Source organism: Mycteria americana, chromosome 6, assembly GCF_035582795.1.
Source record: "Mycteria americana isolate JAX WOST 10 ecotype Jacksonville Zoo and Gardens chromosome 6, USCA_MyAme_1.0, whole genome shotgun sequence".
Lineage (NCBI taxonomy): Eukaryota > Metazoa > Chordata > Aves > Ciconiiformes > Ciconiidae > Mycteria > Mycteria americana.
Genome location: NC_134370.1, coordinates 63,343,829 through 63,366,591, shown reverse-complemented (window position 1 = coordinate 63,366,591; position 22,763 = coordinate 63,343,829). Strand labels below are relative to the sequence as shown.

General features: G+C 43.9%; 1 protein-coding gene across 10 annotated transcripts in view; it reads left to right on the top strand.

Annotated features, from left to right (window-relative positions):
• Positions 1-22,763, top strand: part of AKAP13 (A-kinase anchoring protein 13) — a 227,406-nt gene that overhangs the window by 38,180 nt on the left and 166,463 nt on the right. For all 10 annotated transcript variants that reach the window (XM_075506242.1, XM_075506248.1, XM_075506243.1 and 7 more), the window contains one exon: positions 14,528-14,624. The gene's annotated coding sequence lies outside the window, so the exon portion shown is untranslated. The remainder of the gene's footprint in view (positions 1-14,527; positions 14,625-22,763) is intronic.

The following is a 22,763-nucleotide window of genomic DNA, read 5'->3' as shown; positions in this document are numbered from 1 at the left end:
AGTTCTTACTTTTCGTAAACATTTTGAATAAACCTTTGCTGGCTTTTCTGTCAAAATTTAACTTAAATTCCCTTTGGAAGCACTGAGATGTAGTTGAATTTGCTCTAAGGCAATGTAAGTGTACCTGTGCGTGCACCTTCCGTGCAAAATGGAAAAGAAATTTCCTGTAGCTGTGGAAGGAGCAGGCTGCACTACTCCTGGTCTCTTCCTTCTCCGTTTCTTGTGCCCTGGTCCTGCAAGGGGCTGAGCACCGTGCCCTTCTAATGCAGCAGAGAGCTAGGTCGCGTATCTAATACCAGCCAGATGAGTATTGCTGCCGACCTCGGTGACCTGCTTAGTGTTAAACCACTGCACGCTTTGCTGAGCGATGTTGAATGCACCGTGGGATTGAGGTCTTGGCTCTCCTGGAGACTCGAGTGCTCATTTCATAGCAACTGATTGACGATTACTGGAGGAGGGTGAGATCTATCTTGTTTGATGTCAGCCGGCTAATAATTGAGGCAAGTGCTAGCTAAGCTAGCTCTGCAGACCTCTGCAAGCAATGAGAAGACTGGCACCCCCAGAGCATGCTGCTTCCATCCTAAAATCACTGGAACAAACTGGTCTATAGACAGGGAGGAGATGAGTAGCTTAGACTGTGCCCAGTTATTAGAGGGGTAAAATTGGGTGATGGGAATCTTCCTCTCTAGGTGCCCCAGGTCATTTTTACTCTGTCCTTCTTGGAATAATGCAAACTGTACAAGAAATTGTTAAACATCGCTGGCTTTGCCAAGTTCCAAACCAGGTAAAATTGTAGTGATTTACATCAAAACCCAGCCTAATTGATAGGAACAAACACCATCGATGTTTAGACCATGCTGTTTTCTTTGTCCTATTGCTCTAGGGCGTGAGGAGAGAGGAAGGGTCTGGGAACAGAGCAGTAGCTGAACAAAACAAGGTGAATCAAGGGCAGAGCAGGAGGCTTAACTTGCAATTTCCTTGTCTTTGTTGGTTTAAGTCTGCCCCTCTGCATTGTTTAATGTTTTGTATTTCATTTCCTCGGTTGCTTAAGGAATGGTTGGGGCTGGCAGATGAGCTTCGAACTGTGGTCAGGTGGGGCATGCAAGATTCAAATAAAGAACCTGTTTTTTACTTCCAGCGGAGACTTTAATGTTTTTTAAAATAGGTCAGAGAAATTAAATGCTGGTTCTAGAGGCGCAGAGAAACCTTTTAGTCCTGGTTAGCTCATAACATTGTTCTGTAGCCTTGAGGATGAAAAAAGAACATCCAACCTCAAGTGTTCCGGTGAAGCAGAGAAGGAGTTAGATCAGCGCGTTAGTGAGCAGAGTTTTGCTGGCAGCAAACCTGGATTTGATCTTTTGCTACATCTCCTTCTTGAGCTTCTGTTTCCAACTGTAGCACTTTGCTCCTTTCCTCTCCTGATGCTCTGGCAGTTGTGAGGTGGAATTTGCAAAGGAAAACAGCTGTAGTTCAGGCTGTGGAAAAGTTACTGAAGACAAATCCTTCGGGGTTATTGGGCTTGGTCTCCAACTTTGAATTGCTCCTGTAAGCATTTAGAGACAGGCCTAATCCTGACATCATGGGCTTGAGGAGAAAATGGGGCTGAAATTTTTCAGCCTGCAACAGAAGCAATAGGACTTGAATGATCCTAATGCTTTCTTCTGATTCTAATGTCATCTCAAAAAAGCCCAGAAACAGAAACAACCTCTCACCCTAAAATAAAAAAATAAATAAAATCAGTAGGTAGATGTTTATCTCCTGTAGAAACACTGGAAAAACTTCGTTTTTTCTCTGTTTCTGTGTCTGACCCCACCTTTCCTGTTCCTTCGTAATCACATGCATACCTGCTAGCCCATTGCCACTCTGGAGGTTTACGTGAAAAGATCTCTGTTGCTTAGGAGTTAATCGGCTTCTGCTGGTTGTCCTTCATCCACCTGAAGTTCTCAGGGGATCTCCTCCTCTTGCGTCACCCCCAAGAATTTAGATGTCAATGAAGAGCCCTTCCCTTGTGTCCCTGGGGACCATGCTGATGGGGAGAGCCCCTGGGTCCTTCAGCTGGCTCTCCCCACCGTGCACGCAGGTCTTTGCAGCTGGCCGAGGCCTGGTTGTGCGGGGCTGCCCGGAGAGCAGGCCCAGGGCTTTCCTTGTGCTGGTCCCAGCGCTCCAGTCCCTTCTCCTGGGTCAGGGAATCTGCTCCAGCAGACGTAGCAGAAAAAATGTGAGTCTCAGCTTAGCTGACCCTTGATCCGGCCAGCACCAGACTTGTGGATGGTGGCAGCTTTGGGGTGGGCAAGACCTCTTGGTGGCAACTGTTCAAGTTTGGCTTAAAGCAGTTGTTGTAAACCTCACCAGAACTGAAAGCCCTCGATGGAGGAGACTCAGCAGCTACCAGCAGAAGAGCATCTTCAAAGCTTAGCTGTATCTTTTCCTGGCACTGTGAAGTGTCAGGTCTTTACTGGATGATTTAAGAGCCGTAAGATTTGTTCGCCTTTCGCAAGCTGGCTGTTTAAGAGATTTTCCGTGAGGATGTAACTCTTAATGAAGCAGGCGTTCCTCACCTGTGACACTGATCACTTACTATGATCTGATGGGTTATCCGTGATCTCTAGCAACCTCTAGTGCTAAATGCTTATGCTGTACGCTTGCACCCCTTGCATTTTTCTTTTGGTGGGGGAAACAACATAATGAGCATTTGCTACTGCTAGGAAGTAGGTTAAACAGATCAGGGAAGATGTGGTGATTAGCTCAGAATACTTTTCTTAATTTAAACCAATTCTTTGTTTAGATTTCTGGGCAGGCATTAAGTTCTGGTGTCTTTGTTTTCTGTCATTTGTAGAAATACCAGCACTTGTTCATTTATTTAAAGCATATTATTTCTTATTTGTGTGTAGGGCACACAAAAGTTAAATTAGCATCAGTGTGTCACTGTTCTCCATGGCATAAATCTTGTCTTTCTAGTCCTAAATGTGCTATGGAAAAAGTACACGTGCCTTTAGACGTCACAGTGAGCATTTTAATTGAGCATATGTTGGAGTGCTTTGTAAGTATAGATCAGAAAAATGTTGTTTAGCAATAGATGTTATCTGTGGAGTAACATCTAGATTTAAGTCTGTTGCTGTTAAAGGCAGGGCACCTGGAGGGGAGAAAAGAAACAAAAGTGAAATCATTATCTTGAAAAAGATAACTCGAGCATCAACAAATGGAAAGCACAGAGTATAAAGGTATTTGACCCAAGGTAAGAACAATATTAAATACTGTGGTATGGTCTCTGCCTTAAAACATTTTCCTTCAGAAAAAAAATAACAAAGTTTTGAGCAAACTTGTGCCCTAAAACCAGACAATTAGATCAGTGGTTTAGACACTGACTGAGGACCAGTCAGTCTGGGCACAGCCGGGGACAGGTATCTGTCTCAAGAAATGATAGTTTATAGAGCACTACTTTTGCTGCTGAGGTTATTCCTCTATGTTGTTGAATAGGGGATTTATTTACACTCTTGGTGCAGCAGGTAGGTAATGATTAAGTCTGTGGCGTTAAAGCTTTCTTGTAGGGGCAAACTACTGAGCATCTGTGCGTGGCTGGGAAAAGTTTCTCCGGTGCCCTCTGCAAGATGCGCTCTGTGTGCAGAGGGTTGATGCTTTCCGGGAGCCTCAGTCTCCTGGTGTTGTGCCGCTGCTCCGTGCACCCTGTGTGCATGGATCACGTGCGTGGAAAAGTTCCTGCGTGTGCAGGACGGTCCCAGGGACAGCAGCTGGGGCTGGACTATGGAACTAGGTAACTCCTGCGGCCTGTTTATGAGGACAGCTTGTGCCTATGGTATGGGCTGTTGGCCAGGTAGACTTTAGCACTGGCGTTGTGCTCCCTGTGACCACCATCTCTATGTGTTCCTTTGTCCCTTTTCCCCCACTCCTAGTAAAAAAAGTCCTGGGTCAGATGGTAACCAGATGTGTTACCACAAGCAGGCTATGGCCAGCTGAAGCAAAGCAAGGAGCAAAAACTTTCTTGGTCCTGAAAAGTATTGAAAAGGTTATGTGTGCTAGCTGCCCGGAGGAAAAAGACCTGGGGATGCTGGTTGACAGCTGGCTGAACGTGAGCCAGCAGTGTGCCCAGGCGGCCAAGAAGGCCAATGGCATCCTGGCTTGTATCAGGACTAGTGTGGCCAGCAGGACTAGGGAAGTGATCGTGCCCCTGTACTCGGCACTGGTGGGGCCGCACCTCGAATGCTGTGTTCAGTTTTGGGCCCCCCACTACAAGAGAGACATTGAGGGGCTGGAGCGTGTCCAGAGAAGGGCAACAAAGCTGGTGAAGGCTCTGGAGCACAAGGCTGATGAGGAATGGCTGAGGGACCTGAGGTTGTTTAGCCTGGAGAAAAGGAGGCTGAGGGGAGACCTTATCGCTCTCTACAGCTACCTGAAAGGAGGTTGTAGAGAGGGGGGGCGGTCTCTTCTCCCAAGGAACAAGCAATAGGACAAGAAGAAATGGCCTCAAGTTGCATCAGGAGAGGTTTAGATTGGGTATTAGGAAAAACTTCTTTACTGAAAGGGTGGTCAGGCATTGGAACAGGCTGCCCAGAGAGGTGGTGGAGTCACCATCCCTGGAGGAGTTCAGAAAACGTGTAGATGTGGCACTTCAGGACATGGTTTAGTATGTATGAAGTTGTTGGGTTGACAGTTAGACTAGATGGTCCTGGAGGTCTTTTCCAACCTTAACGATTCTATGATTCTGTGAAAAGGCTATGCATGCCATTGAAGAGACCCTCCCAGCTCAGAAAGATGAGTTAAATATTACTTGTTTTTTTATGTGGGTTTCTTCTTTTTAAGTTTTTTTGTTTTGTTACCAGCTAATCCTATTTGGTGCTGTGCAGGATGACAATCAAGGCCTGAAGAAGGCAGGCAATCTCTGACCAGAAGATTACCCACAATCGCAGGAATACGGGAAAGGGGAGATCCAAACGGTTTGGGGCTGTGTTTGCAAGAGGTGAATCACCACTTGCATAGGTGTAGATAGCGTAGACAGGTACTTGGAAACCCTACTTGCACGTGGAAATGTGGGTAGTGCCTTTGCTTTATTGCCGTGTGCGTGCTTGGGTAGCGCCTACAGCTCCTGTTGACACTCAGCCGGTGTTGCACAAGTGATCGTTTACAGGTGCACTGGAAGAAGGGTGTGCCCTGGCAATTAGAGTCGGCTCTAACTTTTTGTTTTTCCTTCACTGTTCATTGCACTGAGCAAAAAGCTACTTTGCTGTACCTGCTTGGGGTGGGTGAGGAGGGGGAGGGCGTTCTGTTGGGTGAAAAATGTTGTCATTGCTTTAACTAAAGATCCTTTGCTTCAGGGGATGGTTAGGAGGAGAGATACAGTATGTCCATGAAGGAAAGTACCGGCAGATATGTCAGCAAAGTTGCCTAATTACCTAGTGTACCTGTAGTAGGATTTGGTAAGTGATGGTAGACTTAATGTAACTTGTTTTTGTTTTTTTCCAGGATGCCTAGCAGCTGGTAGTGAAGTCATCGCAGTGCTCGTTTGGTGACTGCTTGTAACTCTTGATTAACGATAAAGCAGGGAGGAGTGCACTTTGCAGAGAAAATAATGAGTAGGTCTCAATCGGGCCACCTCCAGCCTGTGTGTGAAACACACAGAAGGATGCAGGCATAGCCAGGATTTCACTTTGCTGCATGAGTGCAGAGCAGTGGCAGGCTCAGTTAATTTTAGGCTATATTTAATGTCAGGCTTTGAGATGCAGGTTGTATGGACATTTGCTGGCTCGTTTTGGGAATCTTTTTGCTGGTGGCAAAAGCTTGCTTCCCCCCTCCGGCATGCCCTCGGGAGTTACAGAAGCACTGGGCTGTTTGGGTACTGGGCAAAATCTGTGCCATGTACTAATGCTATTTAATAATGTCCCTTGCTTTTCTACTGGTAATATACTGTGCTACTATGATGTGCCTCTTTAAAGATATTATTGTTGTAGGTGTCTGCCTCTTTGGGCGTGGGGAGGGAAGCAACTGAAGGAAAACAATCTTTTTGTTGGGGGGAAGTTGAGCTATATGAAAGCAAATCGGGTAACCTGCTGAAGGGGTCGTAGGGTAAAAGATGCTCGATGGTTGCACGCTGTTGGTTTCCAGCCATCCACCTTGATGTAGTAACTGCAGGTTTGCTCTAGCTACAAACAGCTTGTAACAGCACCCTGCGCTACCTTCTGCCTTGGCAAAAACGACTCTGTACATAAAGGAAACAAAATACAAATGCAGTTTAATTCTCTGAGATTTGCTGTTGTGCGCTCAGTGATATTTGTGCGATGAACAGCCTTGTGGCTTCAGCTGTGAAGTGCCTATGTACTCAGCCTGCCTTGCAAGAGCTCGGACGGATCAGAACTAAGTATGTGCTAATGTGCTTTGTAATCACAGGCCGCATGTGTTAATGCACCCAGAAGCAAGCTGCAGGCCCTTGAGTACAGGATGAGCCCAGAGGCTTCATTCAGAGATGCCTCGACAATCTCTGAAAATCACAGGAGCTCTCCCCTCCTCGCTCCAGCACCGTGCCTTGATCATTGCCAGCTTTGCTGCCGGCATCGCTTCTGCCTTTCATGGACCACGGTGTGGGTGGGAAAGCATCAGGGTTGTGGAGGAGGGACAGTGTGCAGGAAGGGTAATATGTGGAAGCGAGAAGATCCCAATCTGGATTTTAATAGAATTAACAGTTTGTTTTACAGGTGAAAGGGGAATATGAGTATGGCATTTTTCTAATAAGAACAGTGACATACTAGTCATTTTAAAATAAGGTTTCTAGATAAGGCATTGCATCTCTTCTTGAGGCTTTTGTTTGAACAAGCACGTGCAAATATTGGTAAGCAGCTTCCACGCTGATACTATCACACTTCCTTACCATTGCAGTTTTGCTGCTGTCAATTTTCTTTTGAGCCCTTCAATATTGAACATGTGGATTGACCATGACACTTAATTGCTTTCAAAATCCAAATAATACTTCTCAGCCCTGATGCTTTTCATCTGAGCACTTTACAAAAAGAAGGTAAAATTAGGCTGCTAAGCTGCAATTTGGTACTGTGTTTATTGACATAAAAGGTCAATACAGCATAAAAGAATATTTCAAACCAAATGACTTCTCCCTTACACCGTATCAATGCTATGAATAGAACTCGGTACTCTCTGGAAGTATTTGAGCCTATTCAGTAAAAAACCCACAGTCGGAAATCTTGGAGTAGGAACATTCTTTTCCACATAAACTGTTCATGCTGAGTGCTCATTAAATACCTAAATTGCCTTATTTGTTGTCAGAGTTGATGGGTGATCTCTCTCTCGTGACCCTGTGCTGATAATGTTTTCTTAAATGAGGCTGCAGCTCGTTTTAAGTTAAAAAACTTAAACTGCTCGGCTGCAGTTAAATCGCGTGGTGCGGTGCGGAAGTCACCCCAGTTGTAAACTGAACAGGTTTCACTGGAGTTATGTCATCTCTGTATAGTGGGATGTTACTGCTGAGAGGAGCGAGCACTACTTGTGAGATACAAGGGGTTGCTAGGACAGACTTTAGACGTATCTGTCGAGTTTGAATGTGAATTTGGGAGGGAGATTTGGGAAAAGGGCTGACTTTGCTTTGGAGCATCTCTTCTGCTCTGCTGTGGATGGCACTGCTGCTCAAACACAGCTCCTCACCTTCACCCTTGAGCTTCTGGGGCAAGGGAGGTAGGTAGGGTGTGCTTGAGTGGATCTCACATGTTTGGAGTCAGATGATGGCTCTGGGAAAATGTGATCTGCACTATGCAAGTCTGCAGCTGGCCACCTAAATGCTTAATTGTTTGAGCTGTTGTGTAACCCACCCGTAATCTGAGCGCTAGGTTGCAGATTTGTGTTGCATCATTAGACCTTCTCTTTCATTACTGGTTTAGGACCATTATACAGGTCTCCTAATTTATATAATTAAGTGCTGAGTAGCTCCAGTGACGTGTTGTCAATGGAGAAGTAAAGCAACTTAATGCTGCGGTCGCCCGACCAGTGTCTGGCAGAGCCGGGCAGCCGCGTGGTGGTGGATGGAGGCAGCCAGCTTTTGAAGAAAGCGGGGACGTCGCTGCTCTGTGGGTGGAGAGGCAGTACCGGCCGGATTACAGACTGTGCTAGCAGTCATCTGTAAAGCCTTGGGTGGGTCGCTTCATTTTCTGGCCCTTTGTGTCCCCTCCCAGCATTTATCTGTTTAACCTGTAAACACGGTGGCAAAGGGATTCTTTTCCACAGCATGCCTCCATGGCACTTGGCACGGAGGGACCTTGGTCCTGACTGGAGCAGCAGTGGCAGACAGGAATATATATTTGCACTTCATATTTTATAACAAGATGATCCTTAACATGGAGGAGAAAGCTTATATTAATGTGTCAGTGTGTGTTATATGCTGATATTTGGTTTCAATATGTACATGTTCCCTGCCTTATGACAAGGTTTCCAAGTACAGTAGAAGTTCTTTATTATTTTTTTTTTTTAAACTGTGTGGAAATGAAGAAGAAAATAAATTTTGTACGGGGGGGAAGTCAGATTAAATAAGTGATTTGTGCAGGCTACACGGCTGGAGTTGGAGTGCCTTGATGATGATTTTGACTTAATTCCTGTGGCGATGGAGCTCGATGAGCCTATTTAGCTCAATTTTACACATGGGAATTGAGACAGAGGCCACAGTTGACTGGGACAATTTTGAACAATGAAAGCATGGGGATAATGTCATAACCTTGATGTCATGGCCTTGCTTTGAACAGGGTGATGGACCAGATGACCTCCAAAGGGCCCTTGCGACTGAAATTTTTGCATGATCCTTGTTTCCGACTACTCTGTTTTTTCTCAGGGTCATGTCCTGTTCTGGGGGGTGATGTGTCGCCTTCCCAGGAAACGTTTAGCCTGTCCTGTTCACGAGCTGCACCCAGTATTTCAAAGAAAATAGGCCCATTTTGTTAAGTGGGGGGCTGTGGTTAAGCGGCATTTTCCTTTGCATTGAGGCGTTGTGTTGGTAGCTCTTGATGATGGCTATGTTGAAGTAAGTCCTTGGCTTCACTGTTTGTGCTTCCTCTGTTTCCTGGTCTTCTGAAGGGGGTTTATTTTGGGCTTTGGCCCATGTTAGCAAGAGGACACAACTCATTTGGATTGTAACCTGAATGTCCTGATAGAGGAGAGATGGTTCTTGTGGCGTTGCTCCCTGGATGGGAAGGGCAAGCAAACAAAAAAACAAAAGAGGGGAAGGAGAAGAATCTGTTGCAGAATTAAAAGAGTTTGTGTTTTAGGAGTGGCTGTGGGCTTGAGATGTTATTGCAGCTTGCTGCCATTTGCTTTATTTTTTAGCTAATCACTCTGATACTGTTCCCAGTAACAAGGGGGATGCTGGTCTTGCCATGGTGGTCCGATGTAGTGCTAATGTGTTGCACAGGTTTTAAACTCTCCAAGAGTTAAGTTTTAATATCTCCCACAGACAGTCAGCCATGATGGTTTTATGGAAACAGTTTGAAGTCCTTATCTCAATCCTGATATGGTTTTACAAGACTGTCTGGAAAGCAGCAGTTGCTGTTTAGGATGAACGCTGTGACATGCTTCAGTTTAAAGAAGATCAAATTTCTGGACTAAGTCCTGCTTTTTTTGTTAGTAAAAATTGTAATGGGTCACAAAAATGTTGTTATTCTTTCCAGGTTTTTTTTTCCTTCTGGTTTCAGCCTTCAAAATGTCAGTCGTATGCCTTTCAAGAGGAAAGGACCACTTGTGCAGGACCGTGCTCTCAGAGGTCAGGGGGGTTTCGCTGCTTGCAGAGTCCCCGTGGCACCTCGTCTTCTCTCGGGGAAACAGGTTCCTGGGTGTTACTGCACAAGAGGAGTTTATGGAGTTCAGGTTGCTGTCAAGAGGCAAGGCAGAGAGGCATAAAGCATCCCCGGTCTCTTTGTTTTGCTGCTTTGTGATTGCTGGTGGAAGTAAAAAGCAAACCCAAAATTTCTTTCAGTTCTGTGAAGATCTCCAAGTTTTAGAGAGAAAATTTGTGTCTGTCTGGGGTTAGAGTGAGCAGGGAAGCAGTCTTGGTTGGGTGCTTCCTTGCTTCCCTGTTCCACCAACATGGGAATATTTCTGTCTGCAAGTTCAAGGCGACGCTGTCAAAAGAGTTTAAGTTTCGAAAGTTAACTTAGTGTATATGAAAGAATTTTTGTCTCCCATCTCTTGGTAATCAGGATTAATGGGACTCCAGTTAACATCTTAATGTTGCCGCTTGCTCTGCAATGTGTACAATCGTGTGAAATATGGATGTGTTTTACTTTCTATTGTTTTAAAATTCTTGGCTTTTCTTCATCCAGTGTGCCAAGTCAGATGCTGCCATCTAAATGAAGCCCATCATTTACTTTTAGAGGAACCTTGTGTGTGCGTCAAAATGTGATGAGCTGCCATCTGCCCTCTGCTCTGCTGGTAAAAATGTAGTGTGATGCAGTGATTAGTGGATCCATGTTGCATTTACACTTGTCCAAAGCAAAGCAGATTTTAAGCAAACAATTTTTTATTCTTCCGTTTATATTGCCAACATGTGTCCATTGATTTGTGTCAGTGCTGTAGCAGCTTGGATGCTGGCTGCTTTTCTCTAGCCTTGGTGTGGACCTGCTTGACTTGCCCTTGAGGTCAACCAAGGGAAGAAGTTGCTGCTCTGAACGTGGCTTTGTAGCATGTGACTGTGGGAAATGCCTTGTCTGAGCAGAGTGTGTCCAGGCTTCCTTCCCTAAGGAATTAGGAAACATGGTTCAGACCATGGGGACAAACTTCCGAAAAGGTCTTGTGAGCCAGTTTCTCTTGGGAGATGCAATAGAAGCAGGAAAAGGATGTCCTGTAATGAGAATATAATGGTATATAAGTGTAGGCTGTGTATTAAAAGCAAAAGATAACAGCAGTATGTGGTTGTACACCCAGCAATTTGGGAGATGAGGAGGAGAAGCAGTGTTTTCCTTGACATCATTTGATATGAAATTGTGAGGAGGTTTTATAGCGGGCAACAGCCAAAACTCGGAAATACTCCAGAGGTTTGTTTGGGTCCTGTAGCTGTAGGATTGGCTGTGTTTGGGCATCTTGGCTATCAAAAGGTTCCAGCTGTATCAAATAATCCCAAATAATCAGCAGTTCATCTCCTAGACCATTCCTGCCCTGATCTTGGTGCTGTTTTTTGAATTTGTTGAAAGCTTCATGATGGCAATTACAACCAGATGGTGAGATAACTTGTTCGATGTGTCAAAGCGATCAGCTGGCAGAGCAACAAAACATGCAACACTTCTCAGAAAAATACAACGGATTTGCATTCGAGGGGAAAAAAGAGCAAGTTTGAGGAGTCGTTTCCTCTGTGCCAGGCAGTGTTTGGGAAGGGTGGGCATTCGCTGGGGAGGAACCAGCAGAGCAACTGGAAACCCTGAGGTCCAAGTGTTGGGGCTCTACCAAGCATGTGTGTTTGAGAGACCCAGCTGATTGCTCCTAAATAGATTTTCAACACAGGGTAACTCCTTTTTTTACTGTGTTAGTCACTGCCATTCATTTCATTTACAAATGTAGAGAGAGTACTTTTTGATGCTTGGCTCCTCTGCCTGTAAAGGAGACATCAGCTGCGGATCACCTCTAAGCCATTGGGCTCTTTTTCAGGAAAAGAATTTATCTATTACAGAAATTACGTGTTTAATCCACAGGGCCAATTACCTTGTCTTTTTAAAAGTGTAAATAGCTGTAATGCTGTCCTTAAACTTTCTCTCTCTCTCTCTTCCCTAAATATGTTTCACTAATTCATCAGTGGCATGGGTAATTTCTGCTTTAGCTGTCTCAGTATGTAGGGAGCAAGACTGTGAGCAATCTGCCATCAAATAATCCTGTCCTACCAAACACGATGGCTTTTTTCCCCTATTTTCATTAAATCCAAGCAGACTACGTTGTGTAAAGGCAAGTGTCAAAAGGACTCTCCTTTAGATTCTCATTTACTTTAGTGAGCACTGTGCGATACCGTGACTATCGTGACTACAGGCCCTTTTGGGCAGAAATTTTCCAGAGTCACAGGTCAGAATACGGGAATGTTGGCAGAGCAGCGTAGGAACCCGGTTGCTTTTTACAGCTTTCCTTATAAAGGTACTGTATGTCATCATCTTCCTGTCATGATACAGAATAGTTTTTCATCTGTAAAGCAGTATGAGCACACCCATGAAACAGAACTTTTAAAACCATCTTTTGTAAGATTCAGAAAAGAGGAGCTACATCAGTGTCCATCTACACTTGGTAATGATTTCCCAGTAAAGGAAGAGAAGAAGAAATGGCTGAAATGGCTGTGCTTAAGCATGCAGGAGTTATCCTGTAGCAGTTTCACAGAAAGCAGAAATCAGTTCTTTGGGGAATTGATTCTTTGATGTGGACAGCCTTACTGATTGTGCAGGCTCTTTACATACGGAACTAAAATATATATCTAAGACTTTTTAATATTATTTGCTTCTTCCCGTAACAGTCTAAAAATTCCTACAGAATAAAAGCAAACAAAAAAAAAAAGCCTAGAGGAAGAATTTTATGATCTGTATTACTGCTTTTTATTGCTCGGCCAGTTGCTTTTCTCCACGTGCTAATACTTTCCAAGTCATGAGCATCCCAGTGAGCTTTGCATGTGCGTCTCCTTAAACACACCCTCATTCCTTAGTGGGTATGATGAAAAACCTGCAGTGATTCACAGCATACTCACTTATCTACTTTAGCAGTGTTAGCCATACCCGTACTGCTTGTCAGTTCAAAGGAATAGCAGTAAACCCTGCTTTCTCTGCCAGAATATTACAAGTGTGGTATTAAAAGCCAAGTTATTGGTGTCTCACAAATGAATGAAACCACTGTATTGTTGTAGTATATGCCTTGCAGAGAGCTGTTACTTGGAGATCAACACGGGATGGCTGGTAGGAGCCTTGGGTTAATGTTGCTTGCTTAACGTAGTTAATCATTGCTTTATCAAACAATAACCATCTTTTAAAATGTGGTCCTGAAAGTAATACTACAGGAATGCCGGAGGGAAGTTCCAGTCTGTTTGTTTGTGACTGCGAGGATGGTTTTTACTGGTTAATGAATCCAAAGAGGGTTTGCATGCTCTTGACTGGTATTTCAGAGTTCAGGTAATTCCTCTTTCAGCTTCAGTGGTTTGCCATAAGAATGTAATTCAGAAATGTGTGACACCGCAATGAAGAAATTCATGCACAATCCTGATACTTTTAGAGGAACAAGAGGGCTAACTTTTTTCTTTTTTTCAATTTGGTCTATGTTTAAATATATATATTAGTAGTAAAATGCCTTTTAGCATCCAGTACCCTGTAGTGCCTTGCAAAAACACTCTCCCCATTCCTCAGCAGGAACCCACCAGCAGAATGGATAAAAGAGACTTTTAGCAATAAATATTAAGAAAACATTGTGTAAAACTGACATTGAGGTGTTCAGGTGATGCTGTTCTTGTGTAGATGAATAAGTGAGATTTGTTGTGCAATGCATTATCTTCCAGTGTTGTATGTTCCCCAGCTAATTCACACAATACAATTGATTTCCCAGCCGGTAACTAGTTTTGCCGTTGTTACTTCTGTGCTTGTAATTGCACTTTGAACTCAGCAGGTTGGCTCAGGCTGTGAGATTCCCTGATTACGGATGCTTTCCCAACGGGAAGTGCGCAGTGGCAGAGTCTCCTCTATCTGGTAAAACAGGAGGAGGCAGTCGGTGTGTCGCGCTTGCGTTAGGCGATGTGTGCGTAGCCACAGCCTTTCCTGGTGTGGTAACCAAATGATGGCCTAAGGTGCCCTTATGACTTTGATTTAGGTAATACAATCTCCCACACAGCATTTAATAAGCTAAAGCCCATCCTGGGCTTTTTCTCCTTTTGACGTTTAATCCACTTTTACTGCTCTTTTCAGGTGTGCTCAGTAGACCTGTGGATGAATCTACTGAGTAGATTTTGCCCCAGAGCAGGAAATCAGCCTGTGGAAAAGTGCAGGCAACCCAGAAGGGTTTGGCAGAGACTTGCTGGTAGATTTGGGCTTCATCTGCTGGCCATCACCTGCCATCATCTACTTTTGGCGCTTTTGTTCCTTTTAAAATACCTTGCTGTGACGGAGTTCACAAATAGTTTGTTGAAGTCTTCCTGGAGAGGTTGTGTTTGAGATGGATGTAAAGGACTTAACCCAAACTTAGAAGTTTGGGATACAGTGATGGACAGCAGATCAACAGCTTTGGGGATAAACCAAATAGCAGGACAGTAGCAAATACAACTCAGCAGCACAGTTATTCTTAGATGGTGCCAGATGCCCATGTGGGTCTCTATATAGCCCTATACTTTGTGTGGTCATAGCCCCATGCATGCTCATGGATGCCTGGGGTGGGCCACCACATGGGACTACCGTGGGAGGCAACGCATACCTCTCATATGGCTGGCAAGGTAGAAGATGGTTTCCATCCCGTTCCGTGAAGGGGACCCCCAGCTGCCGTGCTGTCCCTGGCACCTAGTGATTCCTTCTTCTTCCTTCTCTTCCAGGAGCTGAGTGTCGTGACCTGCCCTGCTTCTCCCTGCTCGGTGTGGGAACGACCTGAAGGACATCTTGGAGCCGCCTGTACTGCTTCATGCAGTTAAAGTAAGGTTAAATGTTTTGGCAGCTCTTTCAGGGACAAGCAAGGGTTGAGGTGAGGGGTTTGGGGGAATGGGTTTGCCCAGCTTACCTTCTTGGCAGCGGGAAGGGATGCTGATATCAAAGCCCATGTTATAAGCAAATTCAACAAGTTATTTTGCCGTAAAATACAACTTCTTTGCAGCAGAAGCAAAAAATAAAAGGAAAGGGGTGTGTGGTCTCAGCCTTTATATCAAGCATATACTATGGTGTAAAATAGCACTTAACACTTACAGCATCAGCTGTTTTTCCCTATTATTTTAAGATACAACTTTCATGTGCCCTGGGGCAGGCATGTGGTCACAGCCTGAGGATTTCTGTGGAAACCAGTCAGGATCAGAGCTCAGGTCCATGGGGCTCAGGTCCCGCTGGCTGCCAGTCAGACATGCCTCCCGGTCGGCACGACAGCTGTCTGTCTGTCCTGGAGCGGTCGCGGCGTTGAGGCTTCTGGGTTTGTTTTTCTGTTAACACCAGCTTTTCGGTGTGGTGAACCAGATCAGGGGAAGGATCTGACCTAAAAGTGAATATATGCTTATTGCAATACTGACAGTAGCTGTTCTGACTCATGGAGTTACACCCATTCTCTCCAAAAAGACTTGAATTTGCAAAAACTGTTAGCCTGAAGCAAAGAAACTGCGAGAGTCTTGCTTGGAAATGGGTGCTTGCCATGCTTGAGCTCTGTCGAGGGAGGGAGGAAGGAAAACCACAGCAAGCTGCCTCTTTTCTGCTCCCGCTGTCTCTAACCTGTTTACCTTCTGCAGTGTCTCACATTTTCCATGGTCTTGCCCGAGAAGACCAGTGCTTTAACGATACTGGGTCCGAATCATTTGGCATTACTGAGCTGTAGCAACAGCTGGGTGGATTAATCATGAACTGCTGTTACTGTAGAGAGACAAGTATTTATTGTAATTATTTGGGTTTCCTTTTTTCAGTGGGGGTGGGCAGGGGAATTTTACCTATTTTCAGAGCTTGAGAAAGAAATTAAGTCTTTGGCAAAATCATTCCTGCTTTATCAGGAATGAATGTGTGACTGGCTGAGAGCTGGTCTCCAGTTCATCATGAACGTCGATGCTCGTTAGCCAAATGTATGGGGCTGTGTTTCAAGGGGAAATGCATGACACCAGTTGCCATGTAAGAGAAGCAATCTGTGGCTTGATTTGGCGTTAGTTTCGTAACTGGCTGCTGATTTCTGGAGTGTGGTGAGCTTGCAGCGAGCAGTGCTTGCTGCTGCAGAAGATGCCAGACTCTTCCTGGGTGTCACCCAAGGGATGACTTCTTCCTTGCACGGCAGCAGCAGAGAAATCTCCGGGGAGCCCCAGCACAGGCAGCGAGAGCTTCTCACCTGACCTCCTGCCTGGGAACCAGCCTCCGCATCACGTCTGATTTCTGGGTGTGCCTCCTCTGAAGGATCTGGGAAAAAAATAAACTAAACTGGAGCTTAGGAGCAGCATTCTCATACCCGTTCCTTTTTTTGCCTGCTGGTCTAGTATTTCCATAATTGCACTTATAATGATAATCTTTTCATTTCATTCATACAGTGGTTACTGCTTAATGAAGTTCATGTTAATGAGCTCTGTAACATTTAAAATAGCTGTGTAGCTTGAAAAAAAAAACCAAACCCAAACCCCAGTAATAAAGGGACGTATTTCCACTCCCCAAGCTTAATCCTGTGTTATAATGTAATTGCAGAGAGTTGCCTGGCTGGCGAACAGCTGCACAGCGTGGGCTCTTGGTTCTGCATAGCTGCTTGTCCCGGAGCTGGGGTAATAAATTATTTACTGGGGAGGCTGGGACCTGTGGGCACTTAACTCGTTCGATTCCTGAGGGACCGGTCTGAAAGGCCACTTTGTAAAGGCAGTTTAAAGAAATGATTTTAGGTGCAAAGTGGGGTGTCTGTTTGCAAAGTTTGCTTTTTTGGGTGTGCGCTAACTGCAGAAAGGCTTGAACCCAGAAGGTGGGGTAGTGGAATTAGGTAGAATCTATGCTTATTTGGGTTTTTATTATTTGATGCTTTAATTAATTTAAAAATCAGATTTGGATGAGTTTTCACTGTTGTCTGTTTTAGAGATGTAATACTTTCTGTTGCTTGGGATTTTACTTTTTGTGGGGCATTCCCTGGATGTGTGATGTAATACAGTGTCCTGGGAACAGAGCTGCAGCTCTAATTTTTCCTCTCTGGGGATGCGGTACCAAGTGACTCCATCATTTTACTCGCTGGATGAATGATGTGCATTTTTTGAGACTGTCATGCCTTGGAAGGGATGCTCCAGTAAAACAAGCATATTCTGTGACTACCTAAATAAAGTCTTTGTTAGAGGAGAATATTTTTCCCATAGTTTTGTGAGTTGAAAGAAAAGGAGCACTTAAGAAGAAACAATTCTTAATTTTGCAGTGGCAGACGCAGTTTTCCTGTGTCACAGGGAGTGGGGTTAGCACAGGTTCTCCAGTAGGAAACCTGAAGTTTCTTGATGAAGTTTTCCTCTTCTGGAAAAAAATGCCAACCAGGCTTTCCTTGAGTAAGTCCATGATGCCTAGAGCTGCAGAGCGGGAGCATTTGCAAAAGGGAGCCTAAAGGGAAAAGTGAGTCTGATGTATTCTTCAGAGAGGAAAAGCACATTAAAATATTGGGTACCAAAGCTGCTCTGACCAAAATGAGGGTGGAGGCGTCTCTTGGATCTTGGTCTTGATGCCAGTTTTTCCAACTCTTACCTGTGGCTTTAGCAGTTAAGGTTGGTGCATGCACTTATTAAAATATGCATTGGATAACTACCTGGTTTGCAAATGCTAGGAAATATTTAATAATATTTGTCAGCATAAAAACATGCATGGTGCTTTGGGCCTCACAAATTGTTTTGTACTCCAGGCCTGCATTTTTGGGAACGCAGTACAAGCGCTGTGGCTTGTGGGACACAGAGAGAAGGAGAGTCTTATCATTCAGCTCTAGGGCTTGGGGGTTTAGTTTCTTTTGCTGAAACCATCATTGCTCAACGTAGTTCCTAAAATAACACAGCCCCGAGAGTCAGGAGAATAGTAAGGTGGAGAAAGCTGTTTTTAGGGCACATGCTGTAGTCAAGAGTTCTTGGAATCAATAGTTTAGAATGTTTGCTCTCTCCCACTGCATAGGTAAGGCTGCAGGCATTTCGGTGCTGATGACAACTATCTATCATGTTTATCCTTTTATACATTTGGGTGAAATACTCCCCAAGTCCTCTTCTTCCTTCCCTACCCTTCTTCACCTGGTGCTGAGCATCTGGAGGCACTGTCAGTCTCACATAATGCATCTTTGCTTTCAAAGGTGACTAGCAACTTTCATGATGCTTCTGCTTTGCTGCCCAGCTTGATACCCATTGGGATGGACCCCAGTTCTGCAGAAAATTCTGGTTTTACTTGTCCTTTGAAAATTGGGGCTTTTCAAGAAGTTCCTAGTTAAGCACCCAAAAGTCAATAATCGCTTACAAACGTGAGCTGGTTATCATTGAGAACTTCCCCACAATTTACTGCCAAAATGTGTGTTCAAACTACAAAGTGTATTGGAAGGTATAAACTGGATTTTATTCATTTGAAGAGGCATCTAGAATGTCTGCTGAGGATTTCTGGATGTTAATGTTTGAGCCTGAGATAAATGTCTCATGCATACATGAAACAGCTGCCCCAGAACCTGTTGGAGGACTTAATTTGAGTATAAACATACGTGTGCTTTTGCGTACATGCTGCACTTGAATTCAAGTCGACTGTTAGTTCTTAACTTTATTAGGATGTAGCTACTTGAACTGAAGATGTGGTCTGTGATTTTTATTTTATTATAGTAGCATGATAGCTCCCTTTGAAACATTGTTTGGATTTTACAAATTCCTATCTTAAATATCGTTTGCCATTAGTAATATTTTAAAGGAAAAAAATGACATGTGAGGGCAGGGTTATATCTTATTACAAGTGAATTGGTTGATAGTATGTGTGTGTTGTAAAATGGGAAATTAATCACCCTGTGTTGGTGACCCTTGGACATTTACAAAAGGCTGGTCTTTATGTTGCACAAGTAGATTCCGGACACAGGAAAGAGGCTTATGACAAGAGGATGAGATCAGTTTGTATAATTAGAGTTAGCTAATAATCCTTTTACTCTCTGTTTTTCCAACTTTTGCAGTATCTTTCTTTATTTGAAATTGGGCATATGGACTGTAGAGTGATAGTCGCTGTGATTTGAGTTTTGTGGGTTTGTTTTTTATATCTACTAATGGGTGAAGAGATGGGAGCAGGGAAACCAGATGTGCACATTTGAGAGCGATTGCTGCCTTCCTCTGCTAGGCATAGGGAACGGCGCTGCTTTTATTAACCCTACACTGCTTCATCTCTTTCCAGGCTTTGGGTAGGAATTAAGTAATCCAGTAAATGATTTTTTTGACAATTACGAGATTGAAATGGTGCAAAAAAAGAAACTTAGTCCTGAGGCTATGGGTATTTGGCCAGGTACTCATCTCTGGAGTAAGACAGGGCTGGCAGAGCTGCGTAAGGGACTTACTATAGCATGAAGAAGGCTTAAGCTTATTTTTGTGTGTGTGTGTATGCTACCCTGTACCTTAGCTTTGCATTAAGCTTCATTATTTTGGGAAGGATAATGGGATAAATTTGGGGAAGGGAAGTGGTGTGGCCGGAGGGTCAGCTGGAGCACGGGCGACACTGGAGCAGCGGTGGGTGCAGCCCCCAGGCAGCCCAGCTCCCAGCCCAGGAGCAGCGCTGGGCTGGTTCCTGTTGGCAGGAAGCTGAACTACATTAAGCAAAGTGAGTTAATCTATATCCAGAGCATTTTATTAAATCATCAGTCAATTAAATCAGTGACGCTCTGTTAGCTTGCATTCCAGCTAGACTCCTGGCCCCTCTGCTGCGGCGTAACCTGCAAGTTGTTCAGCTGTAGCAACTCCCCAACTTCTCTTTGGTGGGCTATTGTATGTGAAAGCCATGGTACTGAGGTTTCCAACACCGTTAAAACAAAAAAGGACAGGATTTTAGGCTGATTTTGCAATTTAATATGTTTTTTTTTTCAATTTTTTTCTAGGGGGAGAAGGGCATCATGAAGTTTCTTTTCTTTTCCTTGCTGTGAAAGCAATCTGCATACATCTGGTTTTCCCGAGCGTGGCTTGCTGGGTTACCTCCGCGTCTTTGGAGGCGAGCGATGGTAGAGCCAGGCCAACACAAAACGCCTTTAAACCTCCTTCCCATTGCTCGCAGCCAAAAGAAACTCCTGTGTATTTATAATTGAATGGCAGCATATGGTTTTGTTTGCAGACAGGACACAGCTGGGAAGCAGTATCACCTGTGGAAATGCTGCATGAGGGATATATATATTTTTTTTAAGCGATGAATTTAGTGACAAAACATAACCTTCAGCAAGTAACATAAATTCAGATGATTGTACGCAAATATCTGGGTTTGTTTTAGTTCTAAGCTCAGCTGTGATAGTAAACACAATGCTTCAATATGCTGGTAACTTGTTTGCTGCCACACGTTTGAAGTGTGGTTTCTCGTTTCCTCACCTCCTCTCCTTTCCACGGTCGATGGTTTTTGCTGGTGGTATCACTTTCCTATGTGTCTGCAAAATAAACTTGGGATGGGTTATTTCCTCTAATTCCTCCAGCCTCCTATTTCTGACCAGATACGTAAAATTATGCATTAGTATAGCTAAGGGGAAAGTCGTTATGCATTTAGGATGATGCCTGGAAGGAACATATGGTCATCTTCTGTCTTCAGGCTTATTTTAGTCACTGCAATTGCAGCTACTCTATTTGTACAAATTTCTCCATGCACATCGTTGAAGAACTGTGTTATGGGTTTATTTCTCCTGCCAAAGCTGTTTGTAGGTTTTGACCTGGATTTTTTTAGTCTCCTTTCACATGGATTTTAAGGAAAGGGCAGTAATACACAGATTAGAAACCTCGTTCATTTTACGAATGGTGAGTTCTGGAGTTCATTCAGTATGAGTGAAGCTTGTGGGACAAAGTGTGTGAGGAAACCTGTCTCTCACCCAACACCACAGGGTGAGAGTAAGTTATTGCAGATCTGAACTTTGTAGGCAGATACCCAGGAAAAATGCCAAACAAGAAAATACAAGTAGTTAAAAAAACCTCCAGTCATTGTTTCTTTCCATTTTCAGACTTTTGCTACAGGTAAAAAAGAAAAAAAATAAAATCAAAACCCCAAACCAAGAAGGGCCTTTTTTCAAATAATTGTGTTATAACAAAAAAGTGAGGAGACTGGTGACGGGTAATGTTGTATACCAGTCATAAGAAAAGGGGAATATTCCAGCTCAGTAATTCCCTTGACACTAGGGGAGAACAATGAACTTGTGAAAGACGTTGCTATTTTAGTTCTCTTTGCATGAAATTCGTGGCTCCAGCAGGAATTTATCTGTATATGGCCGGTTGGTCTTCTCTCCGGTCCCCCCACTTGCTGTTTCCCCATCTTTATTTATCTTGTATAGTTTAGAGCAGGAGCACTTTAGTTCCTGAAACTCAATCCTCCTGATACTTCTAAGCACTTTATAAATTAACATTTTGTAAAACCAGAGTGTGGGGGAGTGCCCTTGAGGACAGTGTGCTTTGTTGAATGAGAAGTGATGTGTTTTTAGAAGCTTGATTTTATTTTTGTAGTGCAGCCATATAGAAGGAAGCAATACAGCCCAGCCGAAGGGGGTGGATGTGTGCTCCCTGGAAATCCTTGGATTTCTTTAAACTCTTTTACAGCTTATGGGTTGTATTGTCTAAAGGGTGAGGATCTGAGGATTGGCTATAATGCAGGTTGTCCCACTGTGGATATATTTATTGGTGGCAATGTTACAGTACAAAAGAAAGTCTGTTTATGGCTTACTCTCTTAAAGATAACCCCCACAAACAATGCTTCTCTAATTTCTATGGGATACATGTAGTTTGGACTACCTGGTGAAGTGTTACTCCAGAGCCTTGAAGTCACAAAGTTTAGTCCTTTCAAGGACTGAACTCCTTACAAACCAGTGTTACAGAATGGTTTTGTACAAAGTAAATTCTGTTACATCCTCCTTTGCCTTTGAGCCTGGTGATGCTGTGATGCAGTCATCCTTACAGCTGGAAAGCCATTCTGCTTTCTCTGCATTTCTGCTTATCTATTCGAATGCTTTCCATGAGATCTGTAACTTCGTCAGATTCTCCGTATGTTTTTTGGCTGTTTTTTCCTACCCATAACCACAACCTCTTTATGGCTAAGATTGTCTTTTGTACAGCTGGGAGTGCGTGGTTACAGCTTTGAAAATACAGATAATTGTTTCTAAAATCAAATGCTAAAATGAAAAAAAAAAAAAAAAAAAGTCAAGTGCTGAGATTCAGGTAAGGTTCAGCAAAGCTTAAACCTGAAGTATATCTAAAACTGAAGTTTACCTAAAAAAACCTTCAAACTGAACTTGAAAGCTTGAAAAAACTCAAACACTTTAAAACTGAAGTGTATTTAGTGCATAAGGGAGAGGGAAGGGGATAGGTAGCCTTTCCCAGACATACCACATGGATTAAATGCCTCTTGTCCTCCTGCTTGTTGCAGCTCTGCTTGGTCATTGTTGAGAGTGTTCGTTCTTGTTTCTGCCCATCCTGTAGCTCTCCTTTCTGATTAAAAAAAAAAAAAAAAAAATCCCTAAACACACTTCTCTGATGCTAGTAGCACGATGTTTTCTTTCTGATATACTCCTTGTATGGTTCGTGGAGCGAAGCAGCAAGGAGTGGATGCTGGGAAGCATACAGAAGCTGGGCAGTGAAACCAGCATTTGATGTAAGCCTGCTGCCAAAAAGAGCAAGCCTGAACGGGGCGCGATGGGAAAATCGAAAAGCCATTTTGGCAGCTCTTAGCTATGCGGTGTTCAAAGACATTCAGCGTTACTGCTTGTGCGCGGGCTGGGTTGATCTGGAGGACCATTGGCCTCACTTTCAGATTTGTCCTCAAGTTATATACTTTGCCTGGGATGCCTAGAAGAAAGAAGCCAACTAATTAAGGTTAAATTAAATGGTAGCTGGGAGTAGTGGATGAAGAGGATTTATTGCTTAGGCACTTGGTGTTTGTATCTCTTCCCACTGCCTGTGCTTGTTTGTAAAC